Below are 18,633 nucleotides of genomic sequence, written 5' to 3' on the forward strand. Positions count from 1 at the left end.
AAGGATGTTGCAAGCCAGGATTGAACTTGTCTTGCCAATATAAGCACCACGGCTCAACACTTGATATACCATATTTATAGGCCTTGATTTAACACAGACAAAAAAAAAAAAAATGTTTGTTTTTAAGACTAGATTGATTTTTGAACCTAGTTTCAAGTACAGAACCAATTAGACTTTATTAAGACCTCATTTTGTGGTGCACCAAGCCATAGTCAGATGTTCTTCCTTCTACTAAAGCTAAAGACACTAAGCTGAATATGATCATCAGGTCTTGTGACAACTTGACAAGTCACACACTTGTGGAGTTCATGCAGTGGAGTTCGAGTACCTCTGTCATTAAAGCAAATGAGGGGCAAACCAAATATTATAACATTCTGAAATGTACATTTTAGCTGACGTTTTCGATCATATTGTTGATTGATTGATTGCTGATTATAAAACTTTAATGAAAAAAAAAATTTAAAGTATTTTTACTATTGGTCCATTTTTGGGACCCCGCTGTCACTCTACTCTACACTGTAGAGAGAGAGAGAGAGAGAGAGAGAGAGAGAGAGAGAGAGAGAGAGAGAGAGAGAGAGAGAGAGAGAGAGAGAGAGAGAGAGAGAGAGAGAGAGAGAGAGAGAGAGAGAGAGAGAGAGAGAGAGAGAGAGAGAGAGAGAGAGAATTGATTGCATGATCTGAACTAAAGATGGCTTGGCTGCTTTGACGTGCTCACTTACAGGAAGTGCTGCATTAAGAGGAGCAGTGTGAAAATGATTTGTACTGTAATGCCTTACGTGCGGTAGCATGGACTGAAAACAAGGGGTATCATGAAAGTAAAAACAGGTTACGCAGTAAAAATGAAAAGTGTTGTAGCTATAACACACTATTATTATTACAGCACATACAAATAATTCAACCTACAAACCCAAACTGAAGATATAAAACCTCTACAATGTAGGAATTTTATATCTCTCAGTGTCATCCCGTTGGGGTTTTACCAATAATTAGGTGATAATGGGAAATAGATTACAGTTTGAGGTACATTTTCCTGAGGAACCATATATTAGCACCTTGAAATGAATCCATACATGCAAACTAACATGAAAGCAGTTATCAAAAAGTGAAAAAAACAAAGAAAAAAAAACAGTTAAATAAAAAACTTGATATGTGCGTGTGTGTGTGTGCCTTGAATATTTTTAACAAGATTTTAGGATAAAAAAACATTTTAAATATTAATATATAGAACGTCTGCCAAATTCAGAAAAAAGATAAATAAATAAATAATGTCAGCCAATATAACTCAGACACACACACACACACACACACACACATGATTTCCATTACACGAGAGTAGATGTTAAAACTTCATGCTGATTTGTACTCGGCTTTCGCCAAGATAAGCAAAACTAAGACGTAGCTTTACAGTAAACTATGCTTCTCCATCCATTTACGCTTCTTTCCATATGGTGGTGTGACTCCCCTTCTGTCCGGCGTTAACGGCTGCAGTGTACTTGGCGCGTCAGCACACGCGACGGCTGCAACTACAGGACCAGCACGACAACCGTCTGGATTGAGCAGAGTAGGGGACATCTCTAGGGTCTTCAAGTGGGCACCTTCCGTCCTCAGTGTTTCGTCGACTAGCCCACGACACCTCAAGAGGGCTCGACAGTGACTCTGGCGTCCCAGAGTCACCCCCCTCCGTCCCCCACTCAACTCAGTCCAGCTTACTGACCTCTACATCCCTCCTGCTGCTGAGACCTAACCACAATCTCACAATCTCTCCGCAACCCGACCATACGCGCCAACCCGTTTGACTAAGGCTGTCGAGCCCCACTGGTGCGTTAATATGCAGTTTCAGTGGACAACGGTTCCGTATGGCATACCACCTACCGCAAAACACAATATCTGCCCAACCACCCGTCATTCACGCAATATCCACAGGAACGTATACAAATAAACCAACATACTCTTCAAGTTTTCAAGAATTCTACGAAACCGTAGCGTGGCGGCCTGCACACAGCCAGCTAGAATCTTTCCGTCTCAACCACAGCCAGTTGCTGCTCCTTTCTGCTGCTTCAGATAAGTTCTTTACTGTGCGACGCTACTCTTGGCCGCTGAATCCGATGTCTCTGAGGAACCGGGTTGTAGAGTGTGCCACAAAACCTCGACAACCCACTTCCACTGGATAAACCTGGACTCTCCATCCTCACTGTTCTGCTTCAGTGGCCAGATGAGCATACCGCAGTTTCTTCCTCTCATATGCCTCATCTATCGCATCCTCCCATGGCACTGTTAACTCTATCAGTTGAACAATGCGTGCTGATCCAGACCACAAAACAATATCTGGTCGTAGGTTAGTGGTGGCAATCTCAGGTGGAAAAATAAGCCGTTGATCAAGATCAGCCAGCATCTTCCAGTCCCTAGCAGCTTCCAGTTGTCCTGGGCGAGAATTGGTGTTAACACCTTTTCTTGGTGGTTGCTCGCCTGGGCGGAGGAATATTGTCTTCTGCGTGTAATGTCTTGCTAGAACAGGTGGCAACTTATTGGTCATGTTACGCTTGCCTTCTAATGCTAAAGCCATACATCGCAGTACTTGGTCATGGCGCCAAGTAAACCGACCTTGGCTTAGAGCCACCTTACATCCTGTCAAAATGTGCCTTAATGTGGCAGGTGATGAACACAAAGGACAAGATGGATCCTCTCCTACCCAGAGGTTTAGGTTCTGCGGTGATGGGAGAACATCATATGTTGACCTAATAAGGAAACTGATCCTACTCTCTTCCATTGACCAAAGGTCTTGCCAGCCCATCTTACGTTGTTCCACACTCTCTCATCTCATCCACTCTCCCTGCTTGGCCTGGGAAAGGGCCTTTATACACCTCATCCTCTCCTCCTGCTTACGCACCTCGTTGACTACCAGCTTCCTCCTTTGAGCTGGGCCTGCCTTGTGCCATTTAGGAGGAGCTAAACTGAGCCCAAAACCCCCTCTTCCATGCTGTACCTGTCCCACGATATCCCCAATTTGAAGGGCAGCCTTTGCCTCTACTACAGATTTCTTTGCTGACCACTTTCTACCAGTTTTTAACACAGGGGCTGCCTCCCTTACACATTTGTCGCGTGACTCTACTAAGGTCATTTCCAGTCTGACCTTGGCACACTTAAACTCCTCGGTTAACGCAGAGACTGGCAGCTGCAATATTCCTTTACTATAAAGTCCCACTCTGCTGAGGCAGCGTGGAACTCCCAACCATTTCCTGATGTATGAACTTATCAACGCTTCCAGCTTATCCACTGTTGTCAAAGAAACGTCGTACACGGTCAGTGGCCACAGCAACCTCGGCAGTAGACCAAACTGAAAGCACCAGAGTTTTAGCTTGCCAGGTAGAACACAGCTGTTTATGCTCTTCAACCCTTCCACTGCTTGTTGTCTAACTTCTCCCACCCGAGCTGTGTCCTTTAGATCCCCATCGTACCATCTCCCAAGACTCTTCACTGGCTTCTCAGAAACTGTTGGTATTGCCTCACCATTAATGAAGAATGTTTTATCTACTACCTTTCCTTTAACTCTCGAGATGCTCCTTGATTTAGAGGGCTTAAATTGCATTCGTGCCCATTCAATATTATCTGTTAACTTCCCCAATAACCGATTAGTGCAGGCTACTGTTGTAGTCATGGTTGTCATGTCATCCATGTATGCTCTGATTGGTGGTAGTTGCATCCCAGAAGCCAAGCGCTCTCCTCCTACTACCCATCTTGATGCCCTAATGATTACTTCCATCGCCATGGTAAAAGTCAGTGGAGAAATGGTGCATCCTGCCATTATTCCAACCTCTAGGCATTGCCATGCAGTGCTGAATTTTGGAGTTGAGAAACTGAATTGCAAATCTCCAAAATAGGCTTTCACTAAATTTGTTATTGACATTGGTACTCTGAAAAAATCAAATGCTGCCCAAAGAAGCTCATGTGGCACTGAACCATATGCATTAGCCAAATCCAGGAATGTCACATGGAGTTCCTTCCTCTCCTTTTTAGCTGACTGAATTCGTTGCCAGATAACATTGATGTGTTCTAAGCATCCTGAGAACCCTGGAATGCCCGCTTTTTGAACTGAGGTGTCAATGAAGCCATTCTTTAACAGGTAGGTGGACAATCTCTGGGCAATAATGCTGAAGAAAATCTTACCCTCAACGTTTAATAGTGAAATAGGACGAAACTGACTGATGCTTGTAGCATCTTTTTCTTTAGGTATAAAGACTCCACCTGCTCTGGGCCATGCTCTGGGTACAACCTGTTTTTCCCATGCCACTTTTATCAATTTCCACAGAATTCGCAGAACTCCTGAAGCACTCTTGTACACTCTGTACGGAACTCCATTAGGCCCTGGAGATGATGAATCCCTTGCCTTTCTCATAGCCTGCTCTACCTCTTTCCACTTAGGTGCACAGACCTCCATTTGGTATTCTGGTGGGTTGATAGGTGGTATGTCTGATGGAATTGACATAGGCTCATGCCTTTTTGCATCTGTATGCGTGTCCTCCAAATATCTCTCTAGCTCAATCCTAGATGTTTTTAAAGTGCCATTCTTCTCACTGGTGAATAACTTCTTTACGAATTTGAATGGGTCTTTATAGAAATTAGCCCTCGCACGTTCCTTCTTTTTGTAGTTTTTCCGTAGGCGCTCAGCTCTGCGTAATGTTGCCAGCTTATCTTTTATGGCCCTTTGTAAGAGATTGAGTCCCTCCTTCTGACTTTGTTCTGCTCTTTTCCATTGCTTCCTCAGCTGTCTCCTTTCTCTAACTAACCCTTCAATTTTCTGCTGCCGTCTAGACATTCCAGTAGTTTGTACTTTTTCCTTCCTTTTTTCCACACCAAACCTCTCGCTTCCATATGCGTAAATGATGTCCCCAAATTTATCCAGCTTCTTTTCAACTGTACCAGTTAATCTTTCCAATGCAAAGCATAGATCTGTGTTTACCGTGTCCCATGCAGTTTTCTCACAAGCTCTTGGCCATCTAACTTCCAGGTCTATGCCCGTTGAGGTTCTTTTCTCTCTTAGCCTGACCGGGTTCACAAGTATGACTATGTTCATCACTAACTGTGCAAGCCCTCCTTCCGTCAATGACAGGGGTGCTGATATCCTGCGAGCTGTGGTTTGCTTCCTGTCGCTGGATTTCATTCGACTGACTTGACTGACTTCGTAAGAAGTACTGATCAATGCGAGGCCCTTGTCCCTTCTCCCTCAAGCATTTCATTTTCCCTTGATGAACCTTCAAACCCCTGACCGTTGTCGCCTTGCTCCAGCCACAGACACAAACTTGGAGTTCAATGACTTTACTAACTGCAGATCTTGAACTAGTCTTACTCTCCATACTCATATCCATTTCCATTCCTAAGTCGTTAACCATGTTGTCCAACATTGAGTAATCTTCCGCCCCCGCTCTCGCAGACTCTAGGGGTATTTTTCTCTTTAATTCCTTGGGCGGGTGTGTCCAGCATCCTGTAAACATGGAGCTGGATACTGCCGACAAGGGTAGCTAACCCTTACCAGCCCCATTGGGGTCTCTTTCCTCCTGTCAGCTGTCTCTCCAGGCTGTCACAAGGTCTTTCCCTTGTTGCCAGCAGCACTATTCACCGCAGTCACTGGATGTATCCAGATCTTCATGATTTCCATTACACGAGAGTAGATGTTAAAACTATATATATAATCAGAAACGTTAATAACAACAACCAAAAATGAAGGTACATGGCCAAATAATTTTTGTATTTATCGACACATACTAGAAGTATTAATACCTTTCTAAGCGTCTTCTTATGGTGACAGATATACGTAAGTCTTTAACCCCTGGGTGAGATGTGACACTGTTGCAAGTGCATGACCATTTCAGCATGCATGCATGCCTGTGAATCTCCCTGATCTCAGCAGGACTCAAATGGCACACTGTTACCACATGATACACACACGTTCAAACGTACACACACACACACACACACACACACACACACACACACACACACACACATGCACACAGTCCCCCAGCCCTCAGCATCCATCATCCTTGCAATGACAGATGTGATTGGCTCATTGAATTGGCAATGATTGCCTTTTGCAAAATGTGTCACCGTACTGTAAATCATTAATTCAAAGTCAAATGTCCTCATAAGTCATTTGTATGTCTTCTTAGTCCTGTATTCTAAGGCACAAGGATTGAAGGACCTTCTGCTGAGAAACTCAAGCAGGTCATTTAGAGAAATAACGGTAAATTGTGAGATGAAATCTGATGCTCGCTGATTATGATAAGGCCTGTGTGATTCTCATTGGTTGGCTTCTGATTGAAAGAACCCATGCAGGAGTGAAAATACTTTCTCAAAGCGCTTATCTGTCCTGATGATATCACTATGTCATTGAACTGCTGCTGTAACACTGAATAGCTGCAAGAGTTGGGCAATTTTATATATACAAAATATATATCTGCAATGATTTAGCTGGGAATGTAACATTATACAACATTGTGAATTTCATGCACTTTTGATTTGCCCATCAATTTCCCAAAAGGCCATGTCATCACACTATATATTTATTTATAATATATATATTTTAAACTCTTACAATAATATATAATTTTTAATAATATACAGTATGTAGATTGTCATGTATTGTAGGACTGCACTAGGCACTAGGACTGCAGCGAAATCTTCACTGTGGTCCAGCAGCTTCAACAGAACTGGGATTTCAACGGTCTTTGGCAGTGTAACCACATGTGCAGGGAAATTATAGCCCTGCTGTGAATGTCTGTGTGTAAGATAGACACTGTGCCAGGCAGCTGCATTTCAGACAACCACAAAACAATGGCATGTTGCTTCAAATGGCCCAACTGGATTGAAACCCTGCAATAAAAGAGAAAACTCTGGAGCACATGACATTTGAAGCCTAATGGAAAATGAAAAAAAAGGAAAAGGCCTTTTCAACTCAAATAACTTCCAGAGACAGACATAATTAACATTTCCGCAAACTCTATAAAGCAGTGGCAAAAACGTATAGATAAGAAACTTCTCGTTCTCAAGTTGTTTTGTAACAGCTATTCATAATTTAAAGTAGTAATCTACATTTAAATGTTAGCTTCATTACAAGCTCTTCGCAAAACATAGCTAACGACTGAAGCTAATTAAAGGGGCAATATGTTCAACTACCTAATTATATCATTTAGAAATTAATCGTGTTTCTGGCACAAAAACAATGAGGATTTCTCAATTTGGGTGATAGCATTAGACTTGAACAGATATGTTTTCAAAATAAAAATATATTAAAGGGTTAGTTCACCCAAAAATGAAAATTCTGTCAGTAATTACTCACCCTCATGTTGTTCCAACCCCTTTCGTTCATCTTCGGAACACAAATTAAGATATTTTTGATTAAATCTGAGAGCTGGATCACTCCTCCATAGGCTTCTTAAGGGATCGAAACTGGCCGGCCGAAAAGTTATAAAAGACATCGTTAAAATAGTCTGAGTGACTACCGTGGCTCAATCTTAAGTTTATTAAGAAGCCTATGGAGGAGTGATCCAGCTCTCAGATTTAATCAATAATATCTTAATTTGTGTTCCGAAGATGAACGAAAGTCTTACAGGGTTGGAACAACATGAGGGTGAGTAATTACTGACAGAATTTTCATTTTTAGGTGAACTAACCCTTTAACAGAAAAATATAGTTAAGTTAGAAGTGCAACGAAGGTTCTTTTCTCTAATTGTCTCCTTTTCAAGCACAATATGTGCTACTTCTGACATGAATGTCAGAGAATAGCTGCCGGTTACTGAAACGAGGACTTGTTATTCCATCTATGATGCTGTTGGTTCATGGAGTTCCCAAACCGACAGCTCTTCACCGAGACATAGAAAACAGACATACACGCTGGGCCACGAGGTACTGAGAGAGGGTTCAGACTAAGAGGGTGAGACAGCATGAACTGAGACCCAGAGGGCCCGTGCTTTGTTCTGGAGCTGTGCCTGTATCCCTGACCACAAGACAATAATCCTGAGCTCAACAAGAGGGATGAGGAGGATGATGAAGCTCTTCGAGGTTCAGCGTGAACAATATAACCAGAGGCCTTTTAGAAAGAGATGAACCGGTCACTGCTGGTCCCTGCAGAGACGCTGAAAGGCCAGTTAGAGTAATGACGATGTTCTTGTGAATATTCGGATTTCACCGTGAGAGCACATTCACAGAGACTTCATTATATTTCTGTACCAGTGGATTGATTAACTGGTGGTATGCAAGACCAAAGTATTTAAGCCAGTTATATAAAATACAGAAATGAAAAATGCAGATGTGTCCCAAAGAGAGGATTCTTCCCTCTCAGAAAAAAAGTTCCAAAGCTGTCACTGGGGCAGTAGCCTAAGGTACAAAAGTGAAAAGCTAGATCAGTTTACCTAATTTACCCCTAAATTGTACATAATAGTACCTTAAAGGTACATATTACTAGTACTTTAAAGGGATACTCCACTTTTTTTGGAAATAGGCTCATTTTACAACTCCCCCAGAGTTAAACTGTTGAGTTTTACTGTTTTTGAATCCATTCAGCCAATCTCCGGTTCTGGCGGTACCACTTTTAGCATAGCTTAGCATACATCACTGAAGTGGACAAGACCATTAGCATTTCTAAAAAAAAATGACCAAAGAGTTTCGATATTTTTCCTATTTAAAACTTGACTCTTCTGTAGTTACATCGTGCACTAAGACCGACGGAAAATGTAAAGTTGCGATTTTCTAGGCTGATATGGCTAGGAACTATACTCTCATTCCTGCGTAATAATCAAGAAACTTCACTGCCGTACCATGAGTGCAGCAGGCGTAATGATATGACGCAGCGCCTGAAAATAGGCTACCTTCCGTCAACACAACGGAACTATTTTCAGGCACTGCGTCATATCATTACGCCTGCTGCACTCATGGTACGGCAGTAAAGTTTCTTGATTATTATGCAGGAATGAGAGTATAGTTCCTAGCCATATCAGCCTAGAAAATCGCAACTTTACATTTTCCGTCGGTCTTAGTGCACGATGTCACTAAAGAAGAGTCAAGTTTTAAATAGGAAAAATATCAAAACTCCTTGGTCATTTTTTTTTTAGAAATGCTAATGGTCTTGTCCACTTCAATGATGTATGCTAAGCTATGCTAAAAGTGGTACCGCCAGAACCGGAGATTGGCTGAATGGATTCAAAAACGGTAAACTCAACAGTTTAACTCTGGGGGAGTTGTAAAATGAGCCTATTTCCAAAAAAAGTGGAGTATCCCTTTAAAAGTATATATTAGAACATTAAGTGCACATATTAGTACTTTAAGTGTACATATGAGTACCTTTTAGCTTTTGTATCTTAGGGTACTGCCCCAGTGACAGCGTTGTACCTTTTTTTCTGACAGTGTTCCATACCAAACTTCCATATCTCCACAGGAGTGTGTTATGAGAATGAAAGAATGATAAAAAAAAACACACACACACACACACATGCACCAAAAATATAATTAAGCTAATGCATTCATGATTGACTGAAATGGATTGATCAGATCAATCTAAATGTTTTTTTTAAATGGACTGGTCAAATAATTAGTAAGGAACATTTCAGGTCTGATAAAAGGCGCACAGAATAGCAGTTCATTGGCTGAGAGATTGGTGGGAGGGACGTCCTCTTTCACAGTTGCCATAGGAAACCTAAACCTTCCACGGTTGCCCTAGAGACAGCAGGGTCCCATACAAAATGCCTGAGGTGTGAGACTGCTTATTTGTGTGGCTGTCCAAGTCACTTTTAGATAACAGACCATCTTCATGCCATATGGAAGGCATGACTTACTTCTAACAGTAAAGTGTACAGCAACATGGTGTAGTGTGGCTTCAGGATCCTGTTCTGAGGTAGGGTGTGTCTGCTCGGGCTGGTGTAAATTCACTAGGGGTTTTGATGGCTTGAAGTAACTTCGTTTAAATTAGGAGCAGATGGATAGTCAATGTAGCCCTCCTAAATATCATCTTAACCCAAAACTGAACGTTCACTTTATCAGATGATATTTGATAATATGAGTTTTTGTCAAAATGTATAATACATAAATAAATAAAATAGGTAAATTATTATTTTTTAAATAAGATCTAAAGGGTCTGCACAAAATTTGAGAGTGAAAAAATTCTTGCAATACAGACCAATTTGAATTTAATTGAAAATATTTCTCTTCAGGTTTATACATCTAACAGGATACACACATACATATTATGACGGGCCAAACAGAAAATAATTATATGTAAGTTTGTTATGAATATGTAAATGTAAATACGAATATATAGATACAAAATTGAATATTATAAGCCATATAAATGTAAATGCAAATATATAGTTATAAATCTGAAAATATATAATATAATATTATGCTATATGTATATTATATTTGTCTTAATTTGCACCCAAATATGCAAGGACGTGCTTTACACACTGCTCATTGCTCGTGAACACTGAACAATAGAGGAGAGACACACTAGCACTGATTCATTCGTGCTGTTTGTGAAATTACAGTCTGACAGCAAGATTTTAAATGATTGATTCGATCTTTTCATCTGGATTAATTCGTTTACTCATTTAACCTTCATTTATAAATTCAGGCTTATAAATACATATTCGGATTTGTCTCTATATATTTGGATTTACATTTATATTTACGAGTCACGACTATGTATGTATTTGCACAGCATGGATGTAAGGTCTTACGGATTTATGAATGCACCGCTCGTTTTAAAATCTTGCCAGTCTACTGATATTTGTGACATCCACTTCAAACATTACAATGCTCAATCGCTCATGTTAACTTCCTTAACTCTACAATAAGTAAATCCACTTCACCAGCTAATTACTCTTTGACAGCAATGCCATAGAAATATAAAGAGCTACAGCAAAAACGGAAGTTCAAACTAAAAAAAAAAAATTCTAAAGATGGCTGAGCAATTGTTTCTCTGCTGCATAAGGTCTATAGAAGCTGCTTTCAAGTCTCATCCATAGGCAGAGCGTGTGTAATGCTGGGCAAGGCTTAAGGCCCATTCTCACCAAGGACGAGAACTATAACAATAAAGATACAAAAAATCATTCTCAATATTAAAGAATAGCAGAGTTCACACCGCAGCTATAACGATAATGGCACAAAGAAACAATATCGTTGGAATCATTTTCAGAACAATTTTATCAAGCCGATGAAAGATAAAATCATTGACAGACGATTTTTGTCCAGTACTGAGTATAACAAACAAAGTGTAGACATTATGTAGGCTAAAGAGATTCACTCAGCTTCATTGATTATAGCGGAACTTGATCGCGATAAATTGAAATGAGTGACAGCTTTTTAGTGACTGCACGCTTTTCAAATTGGCATGCCATGACAAATCGATTCAAATCACGCATACAGCTTGCTTTTCTGTTTGAATTATAGTGGTTTGTGAACGTATAGCCGCTTTAATAACAAACAATTTATTGGAAGTGTTTATGCTGGGATGTTGTTGCTATAGGTGACGCGTAACTGAAAACTACACTGATGTGTTTTTAAAGAGGAAGCGCATCTCCTTAGCCTTACCCTGGAGTTGGTTCACCCTCCACCTATGGTCTCATCCTTTCTCTCTCTCTTTTTCTCTGTGTGTTGAGGCATTTGCTGCTCAGTACTGTGGTCATTAAAACCGAACTGATTAAGGACCAGCGGGGGGGATTGCTGATTATGTATTTATCAGCAGCCAACAGATGCAATTAAAATTCCCTTCTTCAGGACTATCCAGTACCCTAAAACCCAATTTACTTCCAATGACCCTTCTCATCTACTCAACCCTCCATCCCCCCCACACGTTTTACCTAATATTTTCATTTTATTTGCATCAAGTTGTACAATTACATTTTTCCATCTTCATTTGTCCGGCTTCATTTTGCAAACTTAAAAACAAAAGAAAAATTATGATGTTAAATGAATAAAAAACTAAATAAAATAAGCACAAAAGCTGCTGTCATTAAAAGAGGGACAAACCAAATACTAAGTATTTTTCTATTGAAAAAAAGGAAAGGAAAAAAAGGAATATACTGTATAAGTGTATATATACATACTGTACATACAGACTGCTGGACCTCTCTGTATATTTAAATTCACATATAAAACTGTGATCTATATTACTTATTTTACTATATTGTCATCATCTATTTAATTGTCAATTTATTGTGAATATGCCCAGTAATATGATATGATGGTCAGTATCCAGATTCATTCTCCATTTCACCTAAATGGCTTTGGAGATGATTAGGGTTGGGTTTTGGCTATCACTTGAATTTTAACGATCTGATTCAGCTTATCGATTCCGATTCTTATTGATTCCCAGTTTCGATTACAATAAGGTAAAAACATTTAGTCAAACATTTATATCAAACATATTTATTCTGTTTTGGCAAAACGTTTTATTGAAGCTGATTTCCATGAACAGAAATCAACAGCCTAAAGAACATTTTCCTATAGTTTTAACAAAAATACCACAGCAAAAACAACTTGAACTAATATACATTTCACACATTATTTAAGACAAGTAAACAGTAATACAAATAAAGAAACAAATTATTAATATCCCAAATAAATAAAACTGAAAAGTTCAGGTACAGAAATTGTAACCAAATGTAAAATAACACTGCATAGTTTTCTTTTTATAAATAAAATATTAGCCCTTATTAAAGTCACAAAGGTTATTCAGTCAAGATCAGTGAGTGATTTTCTTTTTCTTTTGTTCTTTGATTAACATTAATGTTTATTAGACTTTATTAGACTTGAAAATGGTTTGAAATTACATTAAAATGTGCACACAGGAATCAATAAGCGGAATTGAAATTGTAATTTTATTACAAGTAGGCTATCCGATTCCTGATCTTAAGTATACAATCCCAAAATTGGAATCAATTTTGGATTCCCAACCCTAGAGATGATGCTCTATGATTCACAGCTCAGCATGTGCCTCTGCCTATGACAATGGTCCCCTTGTCTTCCTGCCTATACCTGTCTGTGCCTCTTTCTACCTACTGTGTCGCTTCTCTCCAACCTTGCTGGAGCTAATGGGAAACTCATCAACTGTAATTAATGTGCTGTTTTGACTGAATGAAAGATGGAGTGAGAGTGTAGTGAGAGAAGAGGAAGTGATTAGTCCCCTCAGGGCCCTAACACGGCCCTCCACTGAGCAACCAGATGGTCTTTTGTGGAGTGAGTAACCACACGAAATCAAAGGAGTGACAACAAAGAAATTATGGATATGTTGATAATAGTTAAATAAATCCAAGGGGCTGAAGTTTCCTCAAAAGTGAGACTCAATGGCACTCCCACTTAAGTACTTATCTTCTGTAGTCTATTAGGGCATCATCTATTATTCCGAAGCATGAATAAAAATAAATAATGACACCGCATCAACAAAGTCCTACACATTCATGCTCATCATATCACTAACTAAATGTAAACGAGTCATAAAAACTGTCACTGCTATCCCATTTTCAAAAAATAAATATAATAAAAACTATACTTTTTATTCTGGCTAATCATCTTACAACTGTACATCAACACGATATGCGTCATCTATATCAAACCGGCCATTGCTATCTTTTTTTTTCCAATCAAATAATTGATAAAAAAGAAAAAAATTATTTATATTTTTATTATTTATATTTAATATTGGTATCTAATCATATGTAAATATTAGTAAAGTAACATTTCTACTTTAATTTGAAAAAAGTACAACCTGCTGATATATAAGAAATTGAACATAATACCTATGTAAAAATGAACTGTAAAAATGCTTTTGAGGCACCTGTGTTACCAAGTGATAAAATTCCTCCACTTGCACTCCATCGCATCTCTGCGATCAGTGTACATTATTCTTGCTTCCTGTTAAACCTCTAAACTTGATTTAAACAGACAGAAACAATGTTTTCAGCATGTCTTTGTTTCCATCTCTCCAAGGCTGTGTCTCTCCTTTAGCTGCTTTCATTAACCTACTAACCTCTCTGAAAAATGCCTAATGATGCAGGAGCCCTCCAAAGAGAGACAGTATTCATTCCTCCAATTCAAGCTTAACCTCTTTGAGATATTTTAATCTACACTGCTTTAGATGGAACTTTTATCTGACATGAGCCTATTTGGAAATTACAAAGTAAAACCCCTGTATTATTCACAGGTTGTAGAATGAATGCATATTAATTTATTCCAGATCAATATAGATGGTCCAATTTCCAGTCTGGGGTTTCTCTATGTTGACGTGCAGTAGGCTAATTCCTGACACCTTCTCTTGATCTCCAGGAACAACATAGGGAATTCAGTCTCTAATACTGCCACTGTCCTTCCATCTGTAGGAGAATGTCTCCCCAGCAACTATCGCATGGGCTTAATGATTGGACGGGCATACGTTGCCATAGTTACGTGAAGCTCCCATCCTGCTCAGTCTTCCTCCTCCAGCGGCTGACAACTCAGGAAGAGAGGGGCTCCACACAACACATATTGTAACTGACCCTTTTATCAACCCCATCACAGCTGCTTTACAGTACACAACTACAGCAATTTGATGTTTAGAGCATCTGCTGTCTGGGTTCTGTCACTTCTGTCTAGTCTATTTCTTGGTTTTGTGACAGAGCCCTGACACTCCTGTTTTGTCTTGCCTGTGCCTTGTTTCATATGCTTTCATGTCATGTTTTGTCTTGTGCTGTGTTGCATGCAGCTTGTGTTTATCACTGGCAGCATGCTTTCATGTTGTCATGTTTTGTGTGAACACGTGGCTTATGAGTGTTCTCATTAACTGCATGTTCATGTCTTGTTTTGTTGGGGCACATGGCTGGTGATTCTGTTTACTGGCCATGTGCTCATGTGTTTGTCAAGTTTGGTGGATTGTCATGTGTTTCCTTGTGCCATGTGCTCTCCTGTCATTGTATAGCCCCTCCCATCTTGTTACCTGATTATTAGTTAATTTGCCCCACCTGTGTTTTCAGTCCTGTGCTGGATCGTTGTTTAATGTAACCTCTTGAGTCTAGTCTAGTCTAGTCTAGTCTAGTCTCTTGTTTCCCCCTCAGGGTACTTTGTGTTTTTTTTTTAATTAAATAAAAGCCCATCACCCCTCGCTCCTTTCACCACCCCCACACCTGACACTGACATTTATTTGTCCATTTGTTTGTTTGTGTGACTCTTGGGAGAGTTCAAGAATTTTTAGTTTTTTCAGACTGGCTTATCATTATAGGAATGCATAGGAAACGTAACAGAATCTGCATATGCCTTCTTAGGCCGGATTCACATATAGCGCCTAAAAACGTGTAGAAAACGCTGGGCGCGCCGCATTCCCCTTTTTCCAAAGCGCTAGGGCGGTTGCGCTCCGGTTGGTTCTTGTCACGTGGCCTACTGTGCGCTTATGGTGCGCTTGCGGCATTCTGAAAAGTTGAGATATTTTTATCTCGATGCGGCGCGGACACGCATGGAAAAAACGAGCGCGTCGCACCGCGACCGCGTCGCTTCCATTATGAGCGCGCATACCGCTCGCCTACATTTGAAATAACGAACTTGAGCGCGCAAAAGACGCGATATGTGAGCGTACCCTTACGCAGCCAATTAACTCTCAGCTTTTAAAAAGGCTTAATGACCTGCCACTTTTGTTCTGCAATGCAATGACATTCAAACTTTTCAAAGTCCTGTCCAAATACATTTTGGGGCCACTGAATGTCTCTATGATATAAATAGTTGCACAGCTGTGTTCATTATCTGTTTGCATTCATGTAGGAGAGAGAGAAGAGCCAACTAGAAAGCTAGAAAGGAGTCAGGAGGTCAGAACAAGTGTGTGACTTCCATCCCCCGCACAGCGCTGTTAGTCTCCAATCTGACTTTTATTTGAATAGGGGAAATAAATGCACAACCAGATATAGATTTAATGAGTTTTTAGTGCCTGCACATCTAGCAAGAACCCCACAATAGTAATGCAGAAACAAACAAAATTTGCCTTTGCATGAACATGTGTGTGCATGCATGAATGTGCATGTATATGTGTGTGTGTGTGCTTGAAAGGATGTGTGTACACAATGAGGAAGGATGAAATAAAGCAAAAGAACAAACCTTTAGAGATCTGTTACAAAAGCTGCCTCACTGCAAAGAGATATACAAAGATGGTGCACTCTTATTACTTATAAATGGGAGAAACTGCAACGAGCAATATGGTGGAATACGTCCCAACTTAAATAAAAGAGCAAATCGCTGATTGGTAAAGTTATTGCGTCACTGCAGCTGCTGTTAGAAGCATGGTCCTAAACCTGAGACGCACGCTTAGGGCTGCACATGAGCATTTATGGGACAGTTCATGTCAGATTTTTTTTGCTGACTTGAAATATGTTATTTAATTGTGAGTTCGGCAAGCAGTTTGGATTCCCACATTGAAATAGACAGGACTTGGTCTTGGATGCCCGAAATAGCTGCTTTGCAAATATGGCCGCCAAGTAAACAGACTTTCCTTGAAAGGGACTTTGCTCGCTGCCTAATGTCTACACAGGAAGATACCTTTTGAAGTCGTCATGAAACGGAAGTTGCGATAATCTTTTCTTCTCTATTGCGATGTATATCCGAGTGAAACAGCTTCTCGAACAAGATAAAATGTAGGGCGCATGCATGGTAACGACGGACATACGTGACGGACATAAGTGGCGTGAATACGTGACGTCACCGCGCTACAGTCTGCAGCGAGGGGTATCTCCTCTGGAGACGCGAGTCTTTCCGCTTGCAAATTCCGCCATGCAAATAGCAATTTAGACCATGTGCCGGGCGCGACCATTTTTCCCATCGTTAAACTAGCAAAAGGGGATTCAGACACGCCTTAAGTGCATGTCTTGCGCCCTGCGCTTTAGACCATGCGCTTAGATCGTTAAAATATGGCCCTTTATGTCTATGGACATGTGTTTCATACACAGCAAGTAAGTACCAGTAATATGCCTGGCTGCCTCACCTTTACACAAACTGATCATTGGTGTATCCTTGAAAACAGCTGGTTGAGTCATACAGTACCTGTGTGTACACTACAGCATCCACCTCTTCTCATGGCAAAAGCCTATGTAAACTCCCACTGAAAACGTTTCCACTGCCTCAGCTTCAGCTGTATCTACATGACCTTGGCCCACATGTTTATTCCTGTGTGCTTGAGTGCTTGCTGTTTCAATTAACTATAATTCCAAATGTATCTCCTTTTCTTAATCTCATCCTGCTTGCAAAGGCATATCGTCAAGTAAAGCCAACCAATGTAATCTACTTGATTGTAGCCCAAACCAAATAATTCCATTACAAATTATTGATTTTAGACCGATTACCAAGTCAGTCATGGATTCCAACAGCATGCATTTTGAAATTAAACTGAAACTCTGATGGATAAAACCAACATAGGCTCATTGGAAAAACGTGCCTCTAACTACATTTTTGCAAAACCCCCAAAAATGACCTGTATTAAAGAGACAGCAAAACACCAACAACATTTATTCCTTCCTATTCACACAAATTATGATTACAGGGGCAGATTATCAATTAATAAATAATTATTTTTGGGTGGTTCCTTGCACAATAGAATATTATGATCTCAAAACACTTTTACCATTTAAAACTATTTTACCACATATACAATGCATTTAGAGTAGGTGGTACAGTACTTTATTTTCAAATGGGACAGACCATTAAACTTTTATTGCAACTCACCAGAGATTTCATTTCTGAACTGCAGCGATACGTACAACCAACATAATAAAATGTTGCATGTTCATCTGTTTCGGATAAAACTGAACATGTTTTAGCACCACTTACTGTACATTTCACTTTTCAAAGTGTCACAAAATAAGCTATTTTTCAGAAATGTTGCCACAGGGACGTTTTCTTTTTTTCTTTAAATAAAACACAGACTCTGGAGACAAATAAAACATTATGGACATACTAATCATCCATGTTTAGTTTTTGGCCATAACAAAAGGGATGAAAGCGGATTGTCACCTGTTTATGAACACCGGCAACTGCGACTCCAATGTGACCCCGCTGACCTGTGACAGTACATGCTGAGTGAGCTGAGAGTCCTGTGAAATACCCCACAAATGTTGCCCCTTTATCCAGTTAACTGGGCCTCAAAGCCCCACGGCTCATCAGCACACTCCGTTCTCCCAACCAAACAAAACACAGCATGCACAGAAGCCGAACCATTAGCCACTGGACTGTAAACAAGCCATTCTGCAACAATGACAAGGCATTGTTCCACGCTGGAGAGAGATATGAGCTGTTGAAACAGCAGTTGGACTTCCTACACTCATGGTGCACGGCTAACACTCACGCCAACAATAATATATAACGCAAAATCATGAGATAAGGTGTGGTGTTGAATTAGAGGTGACATACATTATTGCTCAAGGCAATTTTCATGGAAGATAAGCAGCCCTTGGAGAGCGGGCGAATTTAAGTTGGAGAAAGCAAAAAGGAAAAGGACTGTTATTGTTGAGTAACTTCATGTGCTCCAAGGCAACTCGTGATGTCATAATGGAGGGATGGAAGGAGGCTACCATTCTCTTTCAACTCGGTCTCTCCCACCCCGTCTTTCCATATATGAGCCCCCCTCTTCCCTACCAACTA

General features: G+C 40.1%; 1 protein-coding gene across 5 annotated transcripts in view; it reads right to left on the bottom strand.

The window, feature by feature from the left end:
* Window positions 1-18,633, bottom strand: part of ablim3 (actin binding LIM protein family, member 3) — a 76,107-nt gene that overhangs the window by 46,418 nt on the left and 11,056 nt on the right. The window lies entirely within an intron of this gene.

The sequence above is a fragment of the Rhinichthys klamathensis genome, unplaced genomic scaffold, assembly GCF_029890125.1.
Source record: "Rhinichthys klamathensis goyatoka isolate OS25496 unplaced genomic scaffold, OSU_Roscu_1.1 h1tg000186l_1, whole genome shotgun sequence".
NCBI lineage: Eukaryota > Metazoa > Chordata > Actinopteri > Cypriniformes > Leuciscidae > Rhinichthys > Rhinichthys klamathensis.